The sequence below is a fragment of the Salvelinus sp. IW2-2015 genome, unplaced genomic scaffold, assembly GCF_002910315.2.
Source record: "Salvelinus sp. IW2-2015 unplaced genomic scaffold, ASM291031v2 Un_scaffold1582, whole genome shotgun sequence".
NCBI lineage: Eukaryota > Metazoa > Chordata > Actinopteri > Salmoniformes > Salmonidae > Salvelinus > Salvelinus sp. IW2-2015.
This window is the reverse complement of record NW_019943007.1, coordinates 11,238-20,901: the sequence shown is the minus strand read 5'-3', so window position 1 is coordinate 20,901 and position 9,664 is coordinate 11,238.

Sequence of the window (9,664 nt, the reverse complement as noted above, 5' to 3'; positions counted from 1 at the left end):
TAGAAAGCTTACAGTAGTTTGCAAAGATGAACCATGGGGCCTGCACCAAAATAAACACACTAAAGTGTGACTGTTGTATCTTTTCTCATTTAAAATTTTGAATTCTGTTTATGAGTCTATGCCTCAGAGAAATGTCATTCTGATGCTGGACCCGTGTACTCTAGTCTAGACACTGAATGTAAAAGACTAATCCCTCCCAAAGTGTGACAGATACAGAACGTTCAGAATGTATTCATAACTCTTGACTTTTTTCCAACATTTTTGTTCTGGTAAAAACCCAGTTTAGTCTGGAATATTACCAATCTTAGGTCACTAACTGATGTTTCACTTGGTGGTTAAAATGTTTGGTTGTGTTTGGTTAGTAGAACAACATGTAAACAAACTAGCACTTTGCTACATGTATAGTATAATAGTGGCGGCTGTTACATGTGTGTTTGTTATAATGGTGTGTTCTGTTACATCCTGAATTTAAAATGGATTAAATTGAGATGTTGTGTCACTGATCTACACATAATACCCCATAATGACATCACAATACCCCATAATGACATCACAATACCCCATGATGTCAAAGTGGAATTATATTTTTTAGAAATGTGTACAAATTAATTTTAAAAAATGTAAAAGCTGAAATGGCAATAAGTATTCTACCCCTTTGTAATGGCAAGCCTAAATATATATGTTCAGGAATAAAAATGTCCTTAATAACAAGTCCCGTAATAATTTGCATGGACTGAAGTTTAACATGATTTTTCAATGACTACCTCATCTCTGTACCCCACACATACAAGTATCTGTAAGGTCCCTCAGTCAAGCAGTGAATTTCAAACACAGATTCAACCACAAACACCAGGGAGGTTTTCCAATGCCTCGCAAAGAAGGGCACCTATTGGTAGATGGGTAAAAATAAAATATAAAAGCAGACATTAAATATCCCTTTGATCATGGTAAAGTTATTAATAACACTTTGGATGGTGTATCAATAAACCCAGTCACTACAAAGATACAGGCGTCCTTCCTAACTCAGTTGCCGGAGAGGAAGGAAACCTCTCAGGGATTTCACAATGAAGCCAATGATGAGTTTAAAACAGTTACAGAGTTTAATGGCTGTGATCGGAGACAGCTGAGGATGCATCAACAACATTGTAGTTACTCCACAATACTAACCTAATTGAAAGAGTAAAAAGAAAAAAGCCTGTACAGAATAACAATATTCCAAAACATGCATCCTGTTTGCAACAAGGCACTAAAGTAATAGTGCAAAAAATGTGGCAAAGAAATTAACTTTATTTCCTGAATACAAAGCATTATGTTTAGGGCAAATCCAACACAACACAATACCACTCTTCATATTTTCAAGAATGGTGGTGGCTGCATCATGTTATCGGTATGCTTGTTATTTGTCATGTTTGCTCCCGCTCTTCCCTTCCCCTGGCGCTTGAGGGCGCCAGATTACCCTGCATCACACGCTCCTGCCATCCATCACCCACACCTGCCTTCTCTCGTCACTCGCATCAGCGTTAATGGACTCACCTGGACTCACTTATTACATGTTAATTTCCTCCCCTATATTTGTCTGTTCCCTTGCTCTGTTCCCTGCTGCTGCATTGATTGTTTCTTGTCTAAGTTTTTGTTTGCTGACGCTGTGCTTGTCTCGTTATATGTCCGTCATTTATTAAATGTTACTCCCCGTACCTGCTTCGTCTCTCCAGCGTCATTTTGCGTGACATTATTGGCAAAGACTTGGGAGATTTCTAGGATAAAAATAAAAGGATAGAATATATAGAATAGAGCTATAAGCACAGGCAAAATCCTAGAGGAAAACCTGATTCAGTCTGCGTTCCAACAGACACTGGGAGACAAAATCACCTTTCAGTAGGACAATAACCTAAAACACAAGGCCAAATATACACTGGAGTTGCCTACCAAGACGACATTGAATGTTCCTGAGTGGCCTAGCTACAGTATTGACTTAAATCGTCTTGAAAATCTATGGCAAGACTCATGGCTGTCTAGCAATGATCAACAACCAATTTGACAGAGCTTGAAGAATTACAAAAAATAACAATGTACAAATACTGTAGAATCCAGGTGTGCAAAGCTCTTAGAGACTTACAGCTGTGAGTCTTTCTGGGTAATCGCTGCCAAAGGTGATTCTAACATGTATTGACTCAGAGGTGTAAATACATACATTATTCACCCCTGTATGTCATTTTTTATAAATCTGCAAAAAGTTCTAAAAACACGTTTTCACTTTGTCGTTATACGGTATTGTATGTAGATGGGAGATTTAAAAAAAAAATAATATTTGATCCATTTGGAATTCAGGCTGTAACATCAAAATGCGGAATAAGTCAAGGGGTATGAACACTTTCTGAAGGCCCTATGAGAAAATCTCTCTCGATTTCTGTCTTTTGTTGTGTCCTTGTGTCTCTCTGATTGAACGGAGAAGGGATTGAACATTGAACATTTCCTCACTAACCAGCAGTGGGCGGAGGGGCGGTCCAGGGTCTCTGGGGTTCAGCTCCGTCCTAAATGGAGTGATTAACGACGGCTGCCGTAGTTGAGACGTCAACACAATGACGAGGGCTGGAGGGGTGTAGAGGGGAGTGTTAGCCAATAATTACCGCTCGATACAATCGCTCCGAATGATGTGGTACCACAACAGACACAAGTACGCTTGCAGCACAATGAGAGGGGAGAAGAGGCGGTTGAGGGGCTAATTGGGATTGGAGAGCTGTCTCAAACATCTGTTGCTCCAGGACCAAGGATGGTAGATGGTTGGTTGGGCTATAGCGTCACACAGCAGGGTCTGTGGTAGTGGTGGCTGACCATCGTGGGTGGTATGTAGGGCCTATGTTCACAAGCTCTGCTTTACGTAGATCCGTTTTCTCATCACACCCAGCTCAAGCGTAGTGGTTTTATAATAACCTGGGGTAGCAGGTAGCCTTCCGTGTCCTCCAACTGCTTTTAAATGCTAGTAAAGCTAAGTGCAATGCTCTTCAACCGATTTCTGCCTTCACCCTCCTGCCCGACTAGCATCACTACTTTGGACGGTTCTGACCTAGAATATGTGGACAACTACAAATACCTAGGTGTCTGATTAGACTGTAAACTCTCCTTCCAGACTCACATTAAGCATCTCTAATCCCAAATGAAATCTAAAATCGGCTTCCTGTTTTGCAACAAAGCCTCCTTCACTCATGCTGCCAAACATACCCTCGTAAAACTGACTATCCTACCGATCCTTGACTTCGGCGATGTCATTTACAAAATAGCCTCCAACACTCTACTCAGCAAACTGGATGTAGTCTATCACAGTGCCATCCGTTTTGTCACTAAAGCCCCATATACTACCCACCACTGCGACCAGTATGCTCTAGTTGGCTGGCCCTCATTACATATCCGTTGCCAAACCCACTGGCTCCAGGTCATCTATAAGTCTTTGCTAGGTAAAGCCCCGCCTTATCTCAGCTCACTGGTCACCATAGCAACACCCACCCGTAGCTCGCACTCCAGCAGGTATATCTCACTGGTCATCCCCAAAGCCAACACCTACTTTGGCCACCTTTCCGTCCAGTTTTCTGTTGCCAATGACTGGAACGAATTGAAAAATCACTGAAGCTGGAGTCTTATATTTCCCTCACTAAACTTTAAGCATCAGCTGTCAGAGCAGCTTACCGATCACCTGTTGTGTACAGGTACAATCTGTAAATAGCACACCCAACTATCTCATCCCCATATTATTACTTATCCTCTTGCTCTTTTGCACCCCAGTATCTCTACTTGCACATCATCATCTGCACACCTATCACTCCAGTGTTAATGCTAAATTATCATTGTAATTATTTAGCCTCTATGGCCTAGATGTACTCTATGGCCACACTGTACATAGATTTTTCTATTGTGTTATTGACTGTACGTTTGTTAATGTGTAACTCTGTGTTGATGTTTTTGTCGCACTGCTTTGCTTTATATCACACCACACTCCCAGTTCCCGCTCAGCCCAGTCAAAACTGTTCGCTGCTCTGGCACCCCAATGGTGGAACAAACTCCCTCACGACGCCAGGTCAGCGGAGTCAATCACCACCTTCCGGAGACACCTGAAACCCCACCTCTTTAAGGAATACCTAGGATAGGATAAAGTAATCCTTCTAACCCCCCCTCCCCCCCTTAAAAGAGTTAGATGCACTATTGTAAAGTGGTTGTTCCACTGGATATCATAAGGTGAATGCACCAATTTGTAAGTCGCTCTGGATAAGAGCGTCTGCTAAATGACTTAAATGTAAATGTAAATTGCCACTCACCAATGCTGTTTTAAAGGAATAATCCACTCAACCAAAAATGTTAAATTATTTACATTGTTAAATAACGCAAATATGTGAGAACAATATATATTGTGACAAAATGTCACATTTCATCACTATAGTAAATTAAGAAGCAACTTGTGGAAATCTGCAGAGCTCAAGTCGACTACAAACCCCACAATGCAATGCTCTCTATAGAACGGCTGGCTGGCTAGCTAGGTAGCTAGCTAGAAAATGTAGCTATATACAATAATACCAAAGTCAATATCAGCATGTAATTTCAGAAGTAGTTAGCTAGTTGTAAAATCCCTGAAACAAACTGCACTATCAACTTAGAAGTTATATTCTCACTATGTTCAACCTGCTAAAAACCGCATTTCTAGCTCAAAGTCGTGTGAGTCAGGTTGCTATGGCAACGCGCAAGGGGACCTGCGAGCCAGCAAGCAGGGAGATGAGAGGAGAAAAGCCGCTTTGCGCCATGTAGTCCATGAGCCAGACCCCTCCCCCCAAAATACGTGCCGTCGGGCTCAGTTTAGCCGACGATGTCTCATAGTGATTTTATTTTTATTTTTAAAGATCATGACAAAAGGTCAAAGTTCTGTTGACTTGAACATTCCCGAAAATGTGTCTGACGGAAAGCTTTCCAATGATATACAGTATGATTAAAGGGTATAAGTGTGCAATAACTTGTTGTGTACTGACATTGTTTGTCAAAGGGTAAAGTCCCTATAGGAATAATGAATGGGATGGAGATAAAGGAGTCCTAACACACAGGAAACTACCATTGCCGCGCTGCCATCACACATTTTCCAACACTAGGAATATAGTTCTTCCTAAATAAAATCACTAATGGCAGTAGAAGGAAGAAAGAACATTAATCTTTAAGGACATTTGAAAAATATATATACTTTGTCTTGATGATATAGACAGACGGCTGTGTTGTAGGCAAGTATACCCATACGATCTATTGGTTTATTTGGCAATCTGGAATGCAGGTAATCTGACATTTCTTAAATCCAATAGTCACTTTATTGTCTCATTTTAATCCAAATTTCTCTAATTTTAGCGAGGTGGCCGCCAAAAATATCTCTGAAAACTCAATTGCTAACGACCCGGTATGCGGTTCTCTCATGAGGAGAGGCGGGGAGTGTGTTGTGTACCTCCAATCAAGTTGATTTGCTATCGCCGCCACAATATTACTGTCTCCTACAGACCGACAAGATGAGAGTAATCATAGAACCTGTTTACAGTGTCTGGTATCAGTTCAGCTGTACAATGGATCCTTTGTTTATCTGGTGAGACATTTCCCATAAACCATCATCAAAGGGCCATAATGCTATGCTAACTATAATCCTGATTGTTTGATGTGTGCTTTCATGTGCTGTGAACGGGTCCTATTGGGATTGTAATTATGATTTTTACAACCAGACTTTACAATCACAACTTTCACACATAACAAGTGCCATGGAAACAAGGGCCATTGATATGGAAAGATCAAAGCACATAGAAATATTATGATATGATAAAAAGAAAAAAAATCCAAAAAACTGATATTCAGAAACTACCCACTGTATTTGTCACCTGCTCCAAACCAATAATGCTTGCAGGTGGAGGTGTTCTATTCTCACTATTCTCACCATGCAGCTCCAAGCTTGTCCTGTGACTTCCAAACAACTCCAGTTAATGAATGATGAGCGTGTTTAATAAATTACCACCGTCTCAGTAATGAGTTGACATTAAATAGGGTTCCAAGGTCTAGCAAGCTGCAACTGGATGGAAGGTGATTTATCTGCCCAGTTCTAAATGTGTGGGAATTAAGTCTAATTTAACAGACCAGCAGGCCACCAGCCACTGATTTCCCACAGTGGGGGGAAAAAAATACATTGTGTACTTAAGACATTTATAACAGATGGGATACTTTAGTCAGGTACAGCTCATGCTGTGAACTGTGATCTCTCTGAATGTCAGGGGGTATTTATCCAAGTGTGTGTGTTGGTCACCATTATTGATCATCTCCACTAAAACACTTTAAAGACTCTCGTTTCAGGGTAGATGTTACTTTATTATTGCAATGAGGGGCTCGACTCAATCCGTATAGCGGAAGTTCACTGTTACAGCGGCAATTTAAAGTCAATGTTTCCCACGTTAGCAGAGACTGCATTCACAGTAAACCAACTCACTATCACAGATTAACATGAAATAGACAACTCACTATCACAGATTAACATGAAATAGACAACTCACTATCACAGATTAACATGAAATAGACATTAAATAGAAATAGACACAGTTTTCTTCGTAATGCATTCGTGTCCAGTACACAATTTGTTATTGTGGTTAATATTAGCTAGGTTAGCTAGGTGGCTAACGTTAGCTAGGCTAGGTGTTAAGGTTAGGCGTTAGGGGTAGGGTTTAAGGTTTAAGGTTTAAGGTTAGGGCTATTAGTATTTTATTAGGATCCCCATTTGCTACTGCTAAAACAGCAGCTACTCTTCCTGGCGTCCAAATAAAACATTACATAATACATAACATTAACACAGAAGTACAGCACAGGAACGACAAACATTTAAAATAAGACTACAGGTTTTTATACATTTATGCCTTAGCATTCAATGCATAATGTACTCAGTATAACGGCAATGCTACAGCCCATTCATTTTCCCATATATTGGATCCTTTGCTCTACTGTTACAATTGCTTTGTCTAAGCAGGTCCTGATGTTTATATCACAGCGTCCTTGAATCCTGATGTTCTAACATCACAGCGTCCTTGAATCCTGATGTTCTAATCTCCCAGCACCAGTCGTTCTGAAACACCAGAGAGAATCTCACAGCACCAGTCGTTCTGTAAACACCAGAGAGAATCTCACAGCACCAGTCTTCTGTAAACACCAGAGAGAATCTCACAGCACCAGTCCTTCTGTAAACACCAGAGAGAATCTCACAGCACCAGTCGTTCTGTAAACACCAGAGAAATCTCACAGCACCAGTCCTTCTGTAAACACCAGAGAGAATCTCACAGCACAGTCGTTCTGTAAACACCAGAGAGAATCTCACAGCACCAGTCGTTCTGTAAACACCAGAGATAATCTCACAGCACCAGTCGTTCTGTAAACACCAGAGAGAATCTCACAGCACCAAAACTATCTGTGTTCTTTGGTTCATAATTATGTGGACTCATAGATGCTACTGTCACGCCCTGGCATAGAGAGGCTTTTATTCTCTATTTGGTTAGGCCAGGGTGTGACTTAGGGTGGGCATTATAGTTTCTTTATTTCTATGTTTCTATTTCTTTGTTGTTGGCCGGGTGTGGTTCTCAATCAGAGGCAGCTGTCTATCGTTGTCTCTGATTGAGAACCATACTTAGGTAGCTTTCAGTACTGTCAGGCACTGGTCAGCCCGGTGCGCTACCTTCCAGCTCCCCGAATCTGCCGGGCTAGAGTGGGCATCCAGCCAAGTCGGAGGATGCCGGCTCAGCGCATCTGGCCGCCAGTACGTCTCTACGGCCGGGATATCCTGCGCCGGCTCTGCGCACTGTGTCTCCGGTGCGTCTGCACAGCCCAGTGCGTCCTGTGCCTGCGCCCCGCATCTGCAGGGCGAAAATAACCATCCAGCCAGGACGGGTTGTGCCGGCTCTACGCTCGAGACCTCCAGTGCGCCTCCACGGCCCAGTGTATCCGGTGCCTCTGCCAAGGACAGGGCCTCCTGCATGTCTCCCCAGCCTGGTGAGTCCTGTGCCTGTAGAACTAATCCTCCCGTATGTCTCCCCAGCCTGGTGAGCCCTGTGGCAGCTCAACGTACCAGACTGCCCATACGTCTCCTCCCTCCAGTGATGATCCATGGCACGAAGCCTCCAGTGATGATCCATGGCACGAAGCCTCCAGTGATGATCCATGGCAAGAAGCCTCCAGTGATGATCCATGGCACGAAGCCTCCAGTGATGATCCATGCACGAAGCCTCCAGTGATGATCCATGGCACGAAGCCTCCAGTGATGATCCATGGCACGAAGCCTCCATGATGAAATCCATGGCACGAAGCCTCCAGTGATGATCCATGGCAAGAAGCTCCAGTGATGATCCATGGCACGAAGCCTCCAGTGATGATCCATGGCACAAGCCTCCAGTGATGATCCATGGCAAGAAGCCTCCAGTGATGATCCATGGCACGAAGCCTCCAGTGATGATCCATGCAAGAAGCCTCCAGTGATGATCCATGGCACGAAGCCTCCAGTGATGATCCATTGCAAGAAGCCTCCAGTGATGATCCATGCCAAAGCCTCCAGTGATGATCCATGGCAAAAAGCCTCCAGTGATGATCCATGGCACAAAGCCTCCAGTGATGATCCATGGCAAAAGCCTCCAGTGATGATCCATGGCACAAAGCCTCCAGTGATGACCCATGGCAAGAAGCCTCTAGTGATGATCCATGACACAAAGCCTCCAGTGATGATCCATGGCAAGAAGCCTCCAGTGATGATCCATGGCACGAAACCTCCAGTGATGATCCATGGCAAGAAGCTCCAGTGATGATCCATGGCACGAAGCCTCCATGTGATCCATGGCACGAAGCCTCCAGTGATGATCCATGGCAAGAAGCCTCCAGTGATGATCCATGGCAAGAAGCCTCCAGTGATGATCCATGGCACAAAGCCTCCAGTGATGATCCATGGCAAGAAGCCTCCAGTGATGATCCATGGCACAAAGCCTCCAGTGATGACCCATGGCAAGAAGCCTCTAGTGATGATCCATGACACGAAGCCTCCAGTGATGATCCATGGCAAGAAGCCTCCAGTGATGATCCATGGCACGAAGCCTCCAGTGATGATCCATGGCACGAAGCCTCCAGTCCGGAGCCTCCAGCGACGGCCTCCAGTACGGAGCCTCCAGCGACGTTCTCCAGTCCGGAGTCTCCAGCGACGCCTCTAGTCCGGAGCCTCCAGCGAGGGTGCCCAGTTCGGGGCCCGCAACTAGGGGGCCCAGTCTGGGGCCCGCAACGAGGGTGCCCAGTCCGTGGCCCGCAACTAGGTGCCCAGCCCGGGTCGGTGGCGAGGGTCCCCAGTCCGGGGTCGGTGGCGAGGTCCCCGCACAGAGGCGCCACCAAAGTGGGGGGAGCCAAGAGCGGAGGGGGGGCTACGTCTCCGCCGCCGTAAAGGAGCCCACCCGGACCCTCCCCTTAGAGTCAGGTTTTGCGGCCGGAGTCCGCACCTTTGGGAGCGGTACTGTCACACCCTGGCCATAGAGAGGCTTTTATTCTCTAGGCTTTAACGCCCTCTAGTCAGGAGCCTCCACGTCGCCCTCCTGTCCGGAGCAGCCAGAGTCGCCCTCCTGTCCGGAGCAGCCAGTCGCCCTCCTGTCCG